Source organism: Nilaparvata lugens, chromosome X, assembly GCF_014356525.2.
Source record: "Nilaparvata lugens isolate BPH chromosome X, ASM1435652v1, whole genome shotgun sequence".
NCBI classification, from domain to species: domain Eukaryota; kingdom Metazoa; phylum Arthropoda; class Insecta; order Hemiptera; family Delphacidae; genus Nilaparvata; species Nilaparvata lugens.
Window position 1 is genome coordinate 21,592,046 of NC_052518.1, and position 18,529 is coordinate 21,610,574.

Here is an 18,529-nt window from a genome sequence, read left to right on the forward strand (position 1 = left end):
ACTGCAACATCAAATGTTTGTAAAAAACTTTTGCATACTTTTGTTTTTGTGGTCCGATACTAGAGTCTGCTATCACATTGCCTTACAGACATCTAGGAACTCTCCACCCAGTCACAATAGTCAACATATTTTTTCCTTCACCAGTTGTTTTTGTGGGAGTGATAGCTCACAATTATAACAAATTAGAGTCATACTTGGAATCTACAAAATTCCATAGTAGTATATTTTATTAAATATACTTCCTTATGAAAGTTCAGTACTGACATGTAGGATGGGCTCTAATTAATCTTTCTCTTCTTTGTATTATTTAGGAAATTTATTTACCCAATTTTCTTTATCTCTTGTCTGTATTTTTTAGGGAACTTATTTACCCATTATCCATCTTGATCATCTTTGTATTGTAATCTTGAAATGTTTGTATTTATTATACAGTCTTCAAATTATGAAATTATTTAAAAAATAAATGGTTCAATTTAGAACATGCTGAAATCTATTCTTATGTATAAATTCTTTTGTTATAATAATAAACTTTAAAATTTGAAAGTATTAATGAATTGTGTAGCCATATATATGTGATGTATTAATGAAAGTTAACTTGAATAATAATGTTTTCATTAAATAAAAACGTCTTGTCATATTATTAATTGAAATGAGTTAAAGGTTAAAATTTATCTAAAGTTTTTGTAATTGATGTCTTTTTCTAAATTTTAAAACTGTTTGTTCTATAAATTTTGATATGATTGATTATCGTTTGAAATGGATGCTGGAGTGTATGTAATATTTTTATGGGGTTTGTTGATTAGAATTTTGCTGGTACGTGATTGTTTTTTGAGATGGAAACCCATTATTGCCTAAAGAAGGAATAACAGAGGTTATGACTTAGAGAGGCAGTAATGAGATAATATTTTTTGTGTTGATTAATAATGTTGATTGCCATAGATGCAGATGATTACTTACAAATATTGATTGCCTTTGAAGCAAAATATTATTGATGTTTTGAATGATTTCTTGTTTAATGATTGATAGTAAAGTTTTGTCATGAAATGTAGTTTGTGTTTAGAACATTGAAAAGTCGAAATAAACTATAGTATCCAACAAACGATGATTAATAATATTGAATAATTTGCTTTTTATAAAATATTTGAACAATGAATAAATGGAAATGAATTTTTTTTTTCTAGTGAAATTTTGTAATTGATATCTCCATATTTCACAATATATGTATTGCTGACTGTATAATAAGATGTTAACAAATTTCATTTTATATTGATTATATACTTAGAAATAATTTTCATGTGTATTAGATTGTATTGATAGCCTAATCAAAATTTTCCTTTTAGTTTATAAGCATTTTAAGATAACAGGTACAGCACAGACATTAACATTGAAATAATTATCACGTGAATCTCGAAATCGACAACAAGTGAATGCCATGAAGAGTGTTAAGAACATTTGGGTGATTTTCGAACTAGTGTGACTCATCAATTGAACACCAATAACTACGCCACTACCTACACCAATAACTACGCCAATATCTACACTGATGTCTACACCAATATCTACGCTGATGCCTACAACAATGTCAATGCCAATATCAACGCCAATATCTACACTAATATCTACACCAATAACTATGTCAATATCTGCTCTGATGTCAATATCTACACCAATAACCAAGGCCGTACCCAGGGGGTGGGTCACAGGGGTTGGGACCCCCCCCCGAAATTTTCTCAAAAATAAAAATTTTCATGTACATGGGAACTGAATTTCTCAAGTAGGCTATTATTTAATTATTTTCATAGGTAAATAAAGAAAAGTTCAAAGTTGAATACAATTTCTAGTTAAAAGTACGTTACATACACAATTTTGTGGTGCATTAAACGATGCTAAGTCTATTTGTATTGTCTTTTAATTTTCCTATTTACCACAGACCACATAACGGTGGAAATTATATTAAAGTTATCTTTCACATACGTAGCTTATTTAAGGCTGATCGGTACACTTTTTTCTTATTTAAATTGGATAATCATTTTCAATATAATTGTTAAGATCATTATAAGAGTGAGAAAAAGTGGCAACTGAAATTTTCAAGTGGTCTAATAAGCGAGTTATGGGTTGTTGAAGTGCTAAACTCCGTTTTCTTTCCAGATCATAAACGGTTTCGAATTTTCCATTGGAGTTTTTCTTCTAATACATTCAGTATATCATTGGCTTTGTTCTAATATGCGTTTTTCGCGATTTATGGCAAAATAAACAAGTTATCGAATTTACAAAAAATGTTAATTTTTACTTTCCTTGCCCTATTACCATAGGTAAGGAAAGTATTGCTTTCCGAAAAAAATAAGGTTCCCCAATTTCTAAATTTCTATACGTTTCAAGGTCCCCTGAGTCCAAAAAAGTGGTTTTTGGGTATTGGTCTGTATGTGTGTTGTGTGTGTGTGTGTGTGTGTGTGTGTGTGTGTGTGTGTGTGTGTGTGGTGTGTGTGTGTGTGTGTGTGTGTATGAGTGTGTGTGCGTCTGTGTACACGATATCTCATCTCCCAATTAACGGAATGACTTGAAATTTGGAACTTGAGGTCCTTATACTATAAGGATCCGACACAAACAATTTCGATCGAAAGCAATTCAAGATGGCGGCTGAAATGGCGAAAATGTTGTCAAAAACAGGGGTTTTCGCGATTTTCTCGAAAATGGCTCCAACGATTTTGATCAAATTTATACCTGAAATAGTCATTGATAAGCTCTATCAACTACCACAAGTCCCATATCTGTAAAAATTTCAGGAGCTGCGCCCCATCTATGCAAAGTTTGATTTTAGATCACAATTATCAGGCTTCAGGTACAATTTAAACAAAAAATCTCAAGTGGAAAAGATTGAGCATGAAAATCTCTACAATTAAAGTCTAGTATATTTTCAACTAAAATTGAAAATAAGCTTGATGTTCGAGAAAATAAGATTATTGAATTGCAAACTGTTGGCAACTGTTGATTCTATAAAATCATTCACTATGAAGAGATAGCAGACCTCGTGTGTCTGCTGCGTTATTGACCTGTCACCAGCTGGCTTAGATCTTTAAATAGTAGACTTGAGTTGCGCGGGAACACTACCGTCAGGTGATCAATTTTCATAACGGCAAGGAAAGTTGTGTGAGTGCGCCACACCAGATTTTTCATTTATGAACGATATGGGGAATAATCTTTTTTAGTTTGGAAAGATACATTTTTTGAATTTTTAAGAGAAGTTCTGTTAATATAGTCGAAACCGTTCATGATCTGGAAAGAAAACGGATTTAGCAATTCAACGACCCCTAACTCCCATAACTCGCTTATTAGACCACTTGAAATTTTCAGTTACCACTTTTTCTCACTCTTATAATGATCTTAACAATTATATTGACAAAGATTATCCAATTTTAATGAAAAAAAAGTTTACCGAATAGCTTTAATGCCATGAGCACTTTTTTGAGCCAGCCAGAAAGAACAACAAACGGCTTTGTATGGAAATGGTCCAAGCGGCAAGCCCATCAAAGCTTCGTTTTGTCAATAAAAACATAATGGTCTGAAAAAGGGTTATTTTACAATTTTTAAAAGGGTTTATTGGGCCCTTCGGATCACAATGTATGTTAGGACCCCGCCTAGAATCACAACCCCCCCTGAAATTTTTTTCTGGGTACGGCCTTGCCAATAACTACACCAATAACTACACCAATATCTACGCTGATGCCTACAACAATGTCAACGCCAATATCTACACTAATATCTACACCAATAACTGCGCCAATGCTGATGCCAATGCCAATATCTACGCCGATGCCAATGCTGATGCCAATGCCAATATCAACGCCGATGCCAATGCCGACACCAAAGCATACGCCAATGACAATGCCAACGCTTATTGCTGACCTTGTATCTCAAACTTCAACACTACTACATTACCTGGAGGTAATTGCCATCCATGTTCACGTTCGCAACTTTGAATTCAGAATAACAGTCACAGTATCATGAAAGAATTGATTCAAAAATCCTCTCCTAAATTATTCCTGTATGCAGAACTCTAAACCTTGAACACTGAAAATATCAAAAAACCAAACCTTACCTGAATTAATCCTCACCTAAATTAATCCTGCATGCAGCGTCTATCTCTTTTCTGAAAAACGAATTACATTGTCATTTCAAGCCTGAAATGTACATTGTATAATTACAAATATGATACAAAATTTACGTGACTCTGTATCGAGTTTGGTATGCAGCCATCTACTACAAGCATGAGGCAATGCTAACTGAGATGTCACCTGTATCGAGTTTGGTATGCAGCCATCTACTACAAGCATGAGGCAATGCTAACTGAGATGTCACCTGTATCGAGTTTGATATGCATCAGCCAACACTACGAGTATTCGGATCAGCCCAACACTAACATCATCACACTGGAGTCACACTTAACTGAAAATCATACTGAGTGCCTTAATGGACTGTTTTCCAAAATTTGCATCAATAAAATCAACCGCGTCAATAGTGAAAGAAATGAACATTTTTTGATTTATTGAAATTTTATGTGAAAATTAAATGTAACAATTCATCAAATCATTGAAAAAAAAAATAATAATAAATTTTTTATTCAACATACTAATTTTTTTTATGCAATAAAAATTGAATTTTTCTATCTATTAAATTTATGTGCAATTTCAAAAAACTATTCTTTATATATTAAACTTTCTGTTGAGATATTTTCCTTTAAATTATAAAGCTAAATCAAAAGTAATTTTGATACTCTATACTTTGAAATATTGTTTGGAAACATATAACAAATGCTATTGATGAATTTTTATAATAATTTTCAATATTATAGGACAACATGTAATGTTTTTATAAAAAAATTGTTACTGTTCTCGAATTTACAATTCAAAATTTTCCATTTGGGTCAATGTAATTTTTTTCTTTAAATTTTCAAACAGTAAAGTTTTTTATGTCAAGAGGGGGGTATTTGTAATATTACATTTTTTCTCAATTGGAATCGAATCTTCAATTCGAGATCTATAAAACTTTATAGTAAATATCAGAGTCATCGATATACGGACAACTTTTTGACTGAGAATTTATCGTAAATGATTGTGTTGCATGTTCAATGGTATCACTGAAAAAACAAACTCTGTAAACAGAGTTAACAGAATTAACAGATAATATAGAGGATATATGAAATTTAAAATAACAGTTTCAAAATAAAGTTTTATTGAGAACAAATATAAAATGTGAATTCTAAACTTGTAATTTATAATTTTTTGGTGACATGTCCGTAACGTCGACACTGGTTTGAGGTGTCTACAAAGCTTTGCTCTGTTCCTTGTAGCTAGGCTTCCTTCTCTCTAAAAAATATGGCTGGCTATGTGTGTTGTAATTTGGTGCTCTCTGAATATTTTTCTGTTTAAGTGAATTTTTTAATGTTTTAAATTGAGTTTTGAACAGTTTATAGTGTTCTATTTTGTCTATAATTTGTTTCTTGTGTATACAAGCCTATAGCCATTGTTTTCAACTATATAAATTGGATAAGTATTTAGCTTGTAGTGACTTTAGATGCTAAAGCGTGTAAGATATTGTTCTTTGTGTATTTGTGTAGTGTATTGCCAAAATTCTTCTGAAGATTATAAGTTCATTTGCTCTGAAAACTGGATTTCTCATTCATAGGCGATAGATCCATTCATGGTTTACCAAGAATCTATTACGTTGGAGCCGATAACCTTCCTTAGGTTAATAGGTGAAAATTTGCTAGTAGAGGAAGATTGTGGGGATGGACTGACTTTTTTGCTCAAAATCCCCCTCCCCCCTTTCCCCCCTCGTCCATCCCTCCTCCCTTTCCCCCCGCCTGTAGGACGGGGGGTGTTCTAAAAATAGATTTCCCCTTCCCCCTGTCCAGTGGAGGTGAGGGGGATAGAGAGAGAGGGAGATATATCTTTCTCTCTCTTTCTAAAAATAGATTTCCCCTTCCCCCTGTCCAGTGGAGGTGAGGGGGGTAAGATATCTCTCTCTCTCTCTCTCCAGGTGAGGGAAAAAAAAATTTCCCTTTTAGGAGGAAAAATTCCCTCTCTCTCTACTGTCAAATTGAAGTGAATCCATATTTCTACATCTAATGCTATGCTGACAGATTGAGGTGAATGATAGATGTGGGGAAAAAATCTCTTTGAGAGGGAAAAATTCCTTTGGTGTCAAATTAAAGTGAATTCATATTTCTACATCTAATGCTATACTGACAGATTGAAGTGCATCCATTTCGCTCTAATGCCAGACTCACTTTGAGAAATTCCTTTGGTGTCAGATTAAAGCGAATTCATAATTCTACATCTAATGCTATACTGACAAATTGAAGTGAATCCATTTCGCTCTAATGATATACTACGATGACGGGCTCAATTGATCCTTATCTCTTTCCCGCACCCTTCTCTAAGCCGAGTAAAGGAAGAATGTTATACGCTCCCCTCGCTTCTCACAACCAGCATTTCTTCTTTTACTCGTCACATCTCTTTCCCGCACCCTTTCCGAAAGGAAAGGAGACAAGAATCAAGTTCCTTTTTGATCGATCGTTCCTATACTGTAGTAGTGAAACGTTTCTCACCAGCATTACGAAAGGAAGGAATCTAGTATAAGTTTTATAATGGGAACATATCACCTCTTTAGAGTAAAGTGACACGTGCATTCGCTTGCGCGTGCCTCACATCTGCTCTGCTCCCTGTGAGGTCCCTTGCTAACCCCAATAACTCCTGCATCGAGAACCGTTACATGAAAAAATCGATTTATGTGACAAGTGTTTAGTCGTTAAAGTTACTTCACACAACCTTTTTCAAGATTTATCAATATAGTCAAAAATGTCTAGGGTGAAAACTATAGGTGTTGAAGTTCACTCACACAACCTTTTTCAAGATTTATTGATATGCTCAAAAATGTCAATCACGGTGGTCTAGACTGAAATTTGAAACTATAGGTGTTGTCTCACTCAACCTTTAAAAGATTTATCGATATACTCAAAAATGTCAATCATGGTGGTCTAGACTGAAATTTGAAACTATAGGTGTTGTCTCACTCAACCTTTAAAAGATTTATCGATATACTCAAAAATGTCTAGACTGAAACTATAGGTTTTGTCTCTCTCACACATGTGTTTATACAATCAATCACACTCGTCTAGACTGAAACGTTCACTCTCTCACACTCAACTCAAGATTTTATGTTTTCGGTGCCAATATAAAGTCTTTATATTTGACCAAATCCATTTTTTCTGTAATAATTTGCACTACCTGATGTTCGTTAAGCCCATGATCCTTTGCTTCAATCCAATTCATATGGAAAGACACTTCGGCGTATTTTGATACAATGTCTAATGCGATTCTGTGGATAAATAAGCTTAGGTAGTCAATGAATGGGGCTGAACATTGCAGTCTCATGACAGCACCCTCTTCCGAATTTTTAATTGCCTCAGCTATTTCATCACGAACGCTTTTCACAGCGTCTGCCATCTCGTTTTTCTTAATAAAATCTCCAATATCATTTTTAGTTGCATACTTTTCTGCAATTTGATTAATCAGAATAGCAATAGCATCTTTTGTAATAAACTGCTCAATACCCTCCATAATATTAGCTTTTATTGCACTCGCCATTTCAGATAATCGTTTTTCAAACTCTTCCTTTGTTAATGAAGAACTAATCAATTTCTGCAAAGTAGATTCTAAATATTGCTTATCAATTCCCGATGGGTGTGTTTCATTTACTTTAGTAAAAATTTCTGTACTAAGTTGTTTCAATTTAGTATTGAGATAGTTTCTGTCCAGCACCTCCAAATTCTTAATTTTATCTGATACGGCTTTTAATTTTTCATCTAAATAAGCCTTATCAACTTTATCGTTGTTAATACTGAGCAACTGAGATGAAAAGCTGTCTGTTAAAGTTTTCACTTCTCCTAAAGCACTCTCTAGAGTTTGAGTTCTCTCTCCAATAGCTTTATCGATATTAGTACTGAAATTTTGTAACGTGCTTAGAATATGTTCTCTTTCAATTATGCTCACTCCAATATTCTTTGTATTTTCCGAAACGAGTTTGGTTATTTGCGAATCTAAATAAAATTTCACAGCTTCGCTGATTCCTTGCTGATTTATCGATTCGATTATCTTCTGTGTTATCGAGTCAATATCACACGTAAGACTAGCTCCGCTAGCACTACCCGTATCAATTCGTCCGAATCGATGTAGAGTCATCGTGACACTAAACAATTAATTTTGCTTCTTTTAGCTCTTCAATTATACTCGCGATTTCCACATCATGCCCACTGTTCCCACTAGCTTTTGAGGAATAGAGTAAATTTAATCTTTCCACTAATTCATCAAAATTATCAAAGTATTGATAAATTCTATCATGAGAATTATTTTTTGCAAATTTCAATAAACCCCAACCCTTCTTTTTACTAATTTTTTTACTGGGAAATAACTTTTGAATCATTTGCAATTTAATTCCCTGATTTCGTTTAACATAGCCTCTTCGATCTAAATGTATACCTGTAAGTGTTAAGATTTTTTTATACTTATCCAGATCTCTTTGATTATAAAGATTTGAGTTTGGTCTCGCACTGAATAATAACTCAAGTAGACCGTGTGTTAATCGAAATCTTTCATTATTAATATCTATATAACCGTCAACAAATATTACTTGCTGATTACCAATATAATACACGTCATCTTTAGAATTATATGAAATTCCATAACTGATTGAATTATTCTGTTTTTCCGCATGAAACGTTTTTAGATATTGTGACAGCACATCGTCGTTTCTGCTAGAACCAAGTAAACTGTTTTCAAATTTAGTCGAGCTTAAAAAATTGTCTGCTGAACTCTCATAACTCTGTTCATCTCCCTCCTCATTATCATCAATTTCCATACTCTCCTCTTTTACTTGTTCCTTTTTTGGTTTTACATCAGAGTGTGAGAATTTGTTTTTTCCCAGTTCAATTATGGGCTCTATCAACGGGGAGAGCGTTTTCCTATTATATTCCTCCGATCGCTTTTCAAAATTGACTAAGCTTTTATGCTTCTCTCTAATTACTTTTCTCAATTTCTTAATCTTTTCGATTAAACCAACCTCCTTTCTATTCAGCTTCCTGCTGTATGACAACATGACTGCACAAAGAATTAATCTCTACTGAACGGTAAGAAACGTATCGAGCGAATCTCGGTACTTCCCGCTATTAATTCCACACTCGGTCATAATAGTTAGAAAATTATGAGGTTTACGATTCCAAACTGTATGACAAAGTTTAACGAAATCTTTATAAGGAATATCTGCTCCAACATGATCTCTGTGAATTAATTTCAGACTCAATAAATCTACCTTGAAGATTATAATCATATTTGCGTTGTCCCTAGTGAAATGTTTCTGTGTGGCCCCATAACTCTGAATTAAATATGCAGTGTCAATATTACGATGTCGACCCATGGTAAAATATTCTCTTATTTGAGGCACGTGATTAAGTTGGAAGTCATCGAAAATGACAAGAGAAAATTGTTGAATTTTGTTGGGGTGAGCTATAGATTCCGAATTGCTGTTTATATGAAATTCAATACCCTTCATTTTTGAAAAGACTTTTCTCAAAAACAAGTACTTATCTTGATACTCGCTCTTCGTGTGCAAGTATATAGTTTTAAATCTCAACCCATTCTTTGAAAAAATTAAATTAAATAGTAAATTGGTCTTGCCACAACCTGAAGAGCCTATTATAAGGATCCTTGCATTATGTGGTAATAACTTACCATTTTTACACCATGTTGGCATTTCTTTCTCTCTTATAACATTGTCGAAATTTACTATCGGAATCATGTTAGTCACGTGTACAGCATGCGATCTGATAAGGAACTGATAAGTTATCAAGGAGGAAGAGATTGTGGGCTAGACACCACACACCATAGCTTATCACATCGGGATGCAAGCGCTCTCCCCTTTCAATGCACTGATAGAAGTTTCTCACCCTCTCTCTCTCCCGCACCCTCTTCACGAGAACGCTTGAGCCTTAGCAAATAAAACTTCAGATTAAAATGAAACTGAGAAGCATTTTTTGATAGAGACGTATTATATTTACACCAAATCTTTGTCATATTTTTACACTGAATGGAATGTATTTGCAATAGATTAACAATAGATTATTTACAATAAATGTATGTGATATTTACAATAGATTATTTACAATAAATGTACGTGATATTTACAATAGATTATTTACAATAAATTTACATGATATTTACAATAGATTACAAAAGATTATTTTTCATCTAATAGTTGATCCTTACTAATATAACTAGGCGTTGAAAACCCAATCCATTTCACTAGCAGTCCTTTTTTATCACGTTTTAATATTTTTTCAATCAAATACACTTGTCTCTCCGATTCATTTAATTGTGTTTTTTTAATTTCTTCTGCATAAAACCTACCACTAATTACTTCTCCGTTTAGATCTCGCAAGCTATACGTTACAGGTTGAGAAGGAAATATAGAATGAATTACAAAATACTCTGCGCTCCAGTTTATGTTATAAGATTTATCGAAAAGAACCCTTTTCTTTGAGATTCGTACAACATCTCCTAGCTTAAATTTCGGTTTTGAATTTTTCAATTTATATCGTCTATTGAATGCAGAATTCAATGACATTAAAACATGATTACGATGTCGACCCATGGTAAAATATTCTCTTATTTGAGGCACGTGATTAAGTTGGAAGTCATCGAAAATGACAAGAGAAAATTGTTGAATTTTGTTGGGGTGAGCTATAGATTCCGAATTGCTGTTTATATGAAATTCAATACCCTTCATTTTTGAAAAGACTTTTCTCAAAAACAAGTACTTATCTTGATACTCGCTCTTCGTGTGCAAGTATATAGTTTTAAATCTCAACCCATTCTTTGAAAAAATTAAATTAAATAGTAAATTGGTCTTGCCACAACCTGAAGAGCCTATTATAAGGATCCTTGCATTATGTGGTAATAACTTACCATTTTTACACCATGTTGGCATTTCTTTCTCTCTTATAACATTGTCGAAATTTACTATCGGAATCATGTTAGTCACGTGTACAGCATGCGATCTGATAAGGAACTGATAAGTTATCAAGGAGGAAGAGATTGTGGGCTAGACACCACACACCATAGCTTATCACATCGGGATGCAAGCGCTCTCCCCTTTCAATGCACTGATAGAAGTTTCTCACCCGCACCCTCTCTCTCTCCCGCACCCTCTTCACGAGAACGCTTGAGCCTTAGCAAATAAAACTTCAGATTAAAATGAAACTGAGAAGCATTTTTTGATAGAGACATATTATATTTACACCAAATCTTTGTCATATTTTTACACTGAATGGAATGTATTTGCAATAGATTAACAATAGATTATTTACAATAAATTTACATGATATTTACAATAGATTATTTACAATAAATTTACATGATATTTACAATAGATTATTTACAATAAATGTATGTGATATTTACAATAGATTACAAAAGATTATTTTTCATCTAATAGTTGATCCTTACTAATATAACTAGGCGTTGAAAACCCAATCCATTTCACTAGCAGTCCTTTTTTATCACGTTTTAATATTTTTTCAATCAAATACACTTGTCTCTCCGATTCATTTAATTGTGTTTTTTTAATTTCTTCTGCATAAAACCTACCACTAATTACTTCTCCGTTTAGATCTCGCAAGCTATACGTTACAGGTTGAGAAGGAAATATAGAATGAATTACAAAATACTCTGCGCTCCAGTTTATGTTATAAGATTTATCGAAAAGAACCCTTTTCTTTGAGATTCGTACAACATCTCCTAGCTTAAATTTCGGTTTTGAATTTTTCAATTTATATCGTCTATTGAATGCAGAATTCAATGACATTAAAACATGATTACGATCTTTTTTCCTCACATCTTCAGGTTTCATTCTAATGGATGAATGCATTGTTGCATTATAATCTCGAACTAAACTGTCTAGTTGTGATGACCAGTTTTTGGTTCCATGTTCAGTTAAATATCTATAAATTTTTGCTTTAAGTGTTCTATTAAACCTTTCAACTATGGAGGCTTTCTTATCAGTAAAAACATGATAATGTTTAATACTATATCTATCTAATAATGCTTTAACTTTTAAATTAAAGAATTCTGTTCCTTGATCTGTTTGGAACAGCTTAACTCCTTTATTTTTAGAAATAATTGGCTCGAGAGCGTTAAATACAGATTGGCTTGTCTTGTCTTTTAATGGTACACAATATGCAAATTTTGAAAAACAATTAATAACAGCTAAGATATATTTGTAACCCTTATTAAAACGTGATAAACTTGTCATCTCAATGAGATCGGCTTGAAGCAAGTCTTTTTCACTTTTCAACTCATATTTGCGAGTGGGATAGTTCACACGCGGCACGCTATGAAGCTCTAAAGCTAACTTAGATCTAATAATATTCATGATATTTACAACAGACAAATCAAAATCAGTGGTGTTGGATGATTGTCATGGGACATACTGACCAATCAGTTAGAGTGTTGTGGGCACTCTATAATGTCCAAATGGGAGAGTATCAACACCATTCTCAGCAATATACCTCTTATCATCATAAGGGCTCAAACAGATTTTTGCACATTCAACCTGATACATGGTGTGATTATACGATCTTAACATATTAAATTTTTCTACATGTTCACTACGTTCAAACAATGATTTCATATATAAATTAAAATTAAGCTTTCTACATTTTACTCCGCTCTGTACACCCTTTGCTATACATTTATTTACAAGTTCTTCATTCTCGTTACAAACTAAATATGAGTAAAGTTTGGATCTAAGTCCGAGAAATCTATGGACAGGCTTTGACCCGGTCTCATCCTTGAACTTTCCTACAACTTTATTTCTCTCCATGGAAAAGCAAGGGTGGGAAGGTGGATAGTTAGAAGTATCGAAAAGGGACAAATTTTCTCTAATCAACTGATACACATCTTCGACTTTAAGGTTTAGAAGAAAACTGTCGGTGTCAGTCATGCACAGTTCTATACGATCCCACGGTATAATTTTTTGTAATTTACAATAGAAAAAATCGTACATATGGAATTTACTCAACTCCAGTACACTGAAGCCGGAATAGACAGGCTTGTTCATTTTAAGTTCCAACTTACGAGAGAAAACCGCGATCACGTTCGGACTAATTATTTGCCAGCGTTTACATAGCGGGTTTGAAATGTACTTATCTAACCGTTTTTCATCCGTGATAATTTTAACATTCATTTGCTTACGACTACTCTGAATAGTTTTTCCAAATATCAAGTTGCAACAGGCCTTAAAGAAGGATATTTCAAATTTATTTTTCGCGTTCTGTCTATTCCGGATATTGAAGTCGATGTAGCTTTTCAGCCAGGGAGATTGGGAAAAGCTAATGACGCGATGCACTTTCAATAATTTCAAACCGAGCTGAAGGTAGAGCTTTAAATTGACATAGTGAACAATGTACTTTTCACGGTCGAAAAGTGTGTTCATGAGCTTTTTGGTTCCAGTTTGACCGTTCTCATTTGTTTGGTAGTTCGACAGCAATTCGCGCGGCGGCGTTTGGTGGAGAGGAGCAAGGGGGAAGCTCGCATGCTTATCATGCAACTCTTGGGGGTACTTGAGATCACATTCTATTATATACCCGGTTTCTGAATTGCTGTCCAAATTCGCGAAATCAAGGCTGGAAATTTCTTCCTCTGAGAGGAATTTGAAATTTCCAACAGGCAAGCTTCGGCTCATAGCTTCCGAGTATAAACTGTTTGCATCGATATAAAGCAGATAATTAGACGGTTTTGAAGGATCGTATGTTTCGGGTAGATGTTTGTTATTCGCCTCACAATAACGTTTACCGATAAATGAGACCCCGCCTCTCATTCCCGCCTCAAACATAAGATGCATGTCCGGATCTGTTAGTAATTCCAGTTCGACTTTAGTGTGTTTCAGCATGCAATTCCAGGTGAAGTGCGCGAGGGAAACAAAATGGGTCACATCGAGGCCGTATGAGCTAAAAAGCGTAGACCTCATGGATTCAAAAACTACTGCTAATAGCATTACGTCCAAACATAAATAAAAATCGTGATATTCACCCAGATTTTTCAGCTTGAATGTTGAGAACACTCTTTGCGCATGCTCATATTCTTCGCGAGACAGAGGTGTATCAGTTAAGTCGTTATGAAAACATTCGATGGGAGGAAGCGATGTTTCCGCGAATTTTTCGGGACAGCTCATGTACGAGTAGGGATATACTCCTTTTTTCAACAAGAGCTGTCTGTGTTCGCGAGGTGGATCATCAAACACCGAAAATAATCGTTCGAACTTCTTTTCCATGTCTGTACTCTCTACCAATTACGCACCAATACTTCCAAGGATTCAGACATAAACTTGTAGGAATCTAAAAATTTAATTTTGCCTACTGAAAGTGTCAAAAATCTCTCTGACGTATTTGCGATGCAGGAAATTTCTTTTTTACATTTACCGAGCGATTTTAGAATAAAATGCGAATCAAAACCGGAGAAATTATGAAAATAACACGATATGTACTCCGGAGTACGAGCTGTTAAATTACAAGAAACATGTGCCGCACACAAGTAATTACCGGTTTCATGCGCGTGGTGACGACATTTAATATCGCTGTCTAAAAACGGTTCAGCACAAAGCCCGCAGTTTACTGAATTTTGAAATTCACGCTCTTGACTCTCGGATAAAGCTTGCATCGGAATTTCTCGTTTCATATCCTCATACAAAATGTCACCGAGATCTGTAATTTCCTGAAGAAATTTCTCCATGATTTTTTCGTCTAAACTACTCGATCTATGGAGTACAGGTCCGTGAGCGATTTCCCCGTTAACATCGATAACAACGAAACAATACCCGCAGGGAATATGTCGCGCCGTTTTCTTTGTGTAACTACGAGTAATTTCATCAGAATCGGAATCATCATCATCATTATCGATATTAACAACGTATGTTTCTAAATCCGCGTAAATGGTGTACTTTTTCTTCAACGTCGCGCCTAGTTTCTTGAATTTAATTGTCTCTCCGCGTTTAGGATATGAAACGCGCTGAGATTCAAACTTGGAACAAAGTTCCACATGTTTCAACAAATTTGCTTTACCGTCTACATTTCGAGTTTTGTCTGATGTGAACCGGTGAAAACAGAAATTACAAACATGTACTTGACCCTTGTGTTTTGAAAGGTGGGAGAGAAGACGAGATAGCCCGTTTTTCCCGTTCGCGGTATTTACTAAACAGAAATGAGTTTTTCCTGCATCGCCTTTTAGCATTAAAAGATTAATTTGGTGTTTACGAGTGCGGAAAATGCTTGTACGGAAGGGGAAAAACTTTTTGTTGTCATACGCGATGACGTGAATTGCAATGTCCGGATTGAGTATTTCAAATTTCTTAATATCGCGTGTCGTCACCGGGAAATTTACACCTCGCGTATTAAGTGTGTGAGCAAACTTGCTCAAATACTTTACACTTAAGTTCGAGTTCCTTGGCTTCTGATGGAAATACGCGAGCACTGACCATAAAAAGCATTTTTCGTCAGAGAGATTTTTCACATTTATAATACAATTTTGTTTTTCAAAAACTGGGGTGTCTGAATGAAACTGGATGTGTATATAGGATTAAATTTAATCACGTTCACATCCAGTGATTCAATTTTCTTTAGCACCCATCCACTCCCATGTCTTACAAAATTTTCAAAAGATGAGAGGATTTTTCTCACAGCTAACATGAAATGCTCATTAAACTCTTCATAGTTCTCAAGCACATTTAGTGCTATGTTGGAGTAACTATGTAGATTTATTAGAGATGAGACAGAGTCACCAACCTGCTTGTCATCCATCACCACTAATTTATACAGCAAAACGTTGAGGACTATGAACCATTTTACATTCCATCATAGCGTGCGGCATGTTCCCTAATTATATCGAAAACTCGACGTTTCGAGCTCTCGAGCACGCTGGTGATGTCGATATCCTCCTCATCGAGGCTGATGCGATGGCGGGCTGCTGCGGAATTGATACCACGTAGTCTGCGTTCCCTCGGCATGATTCTGAAAAAACAAAACGATCAGGATGAGATAGAGTACAACAACATGTTTAGTTGTGAATTGTCATTGGTAGAAGAAGGGTGTGTGAAAATGATATCTCAAGATCACATAATGTTGCATGAAAGATTAAGATTATTATCTTTTGATAAAAGATGGTTGAAATCTTCTCCGCATTTGTCCGCGGAAAACATGGCGAAAGAGGGATTTATATTCTCATCTCCACCAGACATTGTGCGATGTGTATTTTGTTCAATTTATTTGGGAAAATGGGAAGAAAGTGACATACCAGCAATAGAACATGCAAGGTACAGTCCAAACTGTAGAAGGAAAGATAATATAACAATTGAAGAGGAGAATTACGATAATAATATTCTACGAGAATATGAAGAAAGATATTCAACTTTTAATTGTGTAGAAGATTCATCCGTCCAAGGAGAGTACTTTGAAAAACTACCTCCACACCATCTACATTGTGACTTTTGTAAATCATTACGCAATAAAGCAGAGTATTTTGCGAGAAATGGTTATTTCTTACATAAAAATCCATTCTATCTGCAATGTGTCTATTGTAAATATATTATCGGTGAACCAACTGAAAAAGTAATTCATTTACCGTTTTGTTTATACGATGAGTGTGAGAAAGAAGAGCGGGGCTTGGATGTTCCGGATATAGCATATTCTAAAGATAAATCGCATGCATGCAGTATATTGTAGAAGGTTTTTTCTCCTCGGAGGAGAAAACCTGTCCTCGGAGGAGAAAAAATAGTCGTCGGAGGAGAAAACCTGTCCTCGGAGGAGAAAATAGTCATCAGAGGAGAAAACCTCTCCTCGGAGGACTATTTTCCTCCTCAGAGGATAAAATCAGAGTAAAAATGTACTTACATGTAGTGCTTGATGCTGCGTGAATCTCCTTGAGTGTAGATAGCGGGCTACAGGTATAGCAGGATACAGGTGTAGATGATTATGCTATGATTGATTCCTCTCAGGTGACCGCCCCTATGATTCCTCTCAGCTGTGTTGTCTCGACGAGAGCTCAACTGGTTATGAGGTTCGGAACTCGAGTTGAGAGGTGAGAAAATGCTGTGAAAACAATGAATATTTAATAACTGAATCGAGAAATGCTATTCCTCTATGTTGTGAAATATTTAATAACTGAATCGAGAATGCTATTCCCCTATGGTGTGAAATATTTATTAGAAATAGAGTGCTATAAAGTACAATAAATTATCGCTAGAGTGTGCTTTTCATAATAATAATAATAATAAGCTGGAGCAAGGTACTCTGTTAGTTGTGATCTTCTCTTTGCTGATACAACATCAAGCTAGTGTACTGAGATGGATAATGTGTTTGGTGTGGAGAACAAGTCTTCAGATTTGTTCGTTCAATTCATTATAGATAGACATTTTAATCAATTAAGTGAATACCATTCTGTTCCTTTAGAAAAAATGAGATATCAATATAAATTAAGTGAACTCTTGGACACGCACCTAGATATATTGGGACAGTTAGCAGAAAAAGGATGGACAAATCTACAATATTTAACTTTTGTGAGAGACTATGAAAAATTAGGAGTTTGGCATAGTGATAACTATAATCATATTCTTGTTTGTGATTTATACGGTTCATCATATGATAAATTCTGGGGCGATGGTGACTTCCCCGATTCATGGAGATGTCCGTGCGCGCATCTTAAAGACTCTATCGATAAAATTAAAAAAGTTATAATAGAAAACAATGCTCATTTAACAGAAGAACAATTAAATCAAGTTATCTGGAATTTTTTTCGAGATTCTGCAGATGAGACAGGCTTAGAACAGGATTGACAAAGAAAGATCAAAATCAAGTATGTGTGCAATATTGTAAATAAATGAAATGCAACAACTTTGCTACAGTTAAAATATTAAAATGCCATATTGATGATAGAAAACGCTGACAAGATTCATGTTTGAAAAATGAGATGCTCTTACTTTGATGTTGAAGGATCTAACATTGATTTGAATTATAAAATTAGAATCATGGGTTTTATTGGGGATTTCTAGCAATGTCTCATGCTAAGTTCTAGTCGAGATTTTTTTTTTCGTCTTCTAACACATGGATGCTATTCGAAAAATGATCGTGTGTGGCATACTTACAATCTGATAACGATCTGGGAGCACGTGTTGTTGTTGGGGGAGAAATTCGAATTTTTTTCGCCTTGTGGCACGCTCTCGCTCGCACGTGCCTGGAACAGAGAGAGAAACGAATGCTATATAAACACGAGCGATGAGAGGAAAATTACCATTTACATCAGAGACAACAGAGACTTCACACACACACGAGATGAGTTCGCCGTCCTTTATCCTGCCAGATAGCCCGCCTCCGCAGCATGTGCTAAACTACTGGCAGCGCAAAGCTGCCGAGTCCTGTGCCAGCTCTTCT

At 34.8% G+C, this 18,529-nt stretch overlaps 1 protein-coding gene across 1 annotated transcript in view; it reads right to left on the minus strand.

Moving 5' to 3' along the window:
- The window catches only part of LOC111056476 (bone morphogenetic protein receptor type-2), a 227,279-nt gene that overhangs the window by 17,175 nt on the left and 191,575 nt on the right, over positions 1 to 18,529 (minus strand). The gene's annotated exons all lie outside the window — the stretch shown is intronic.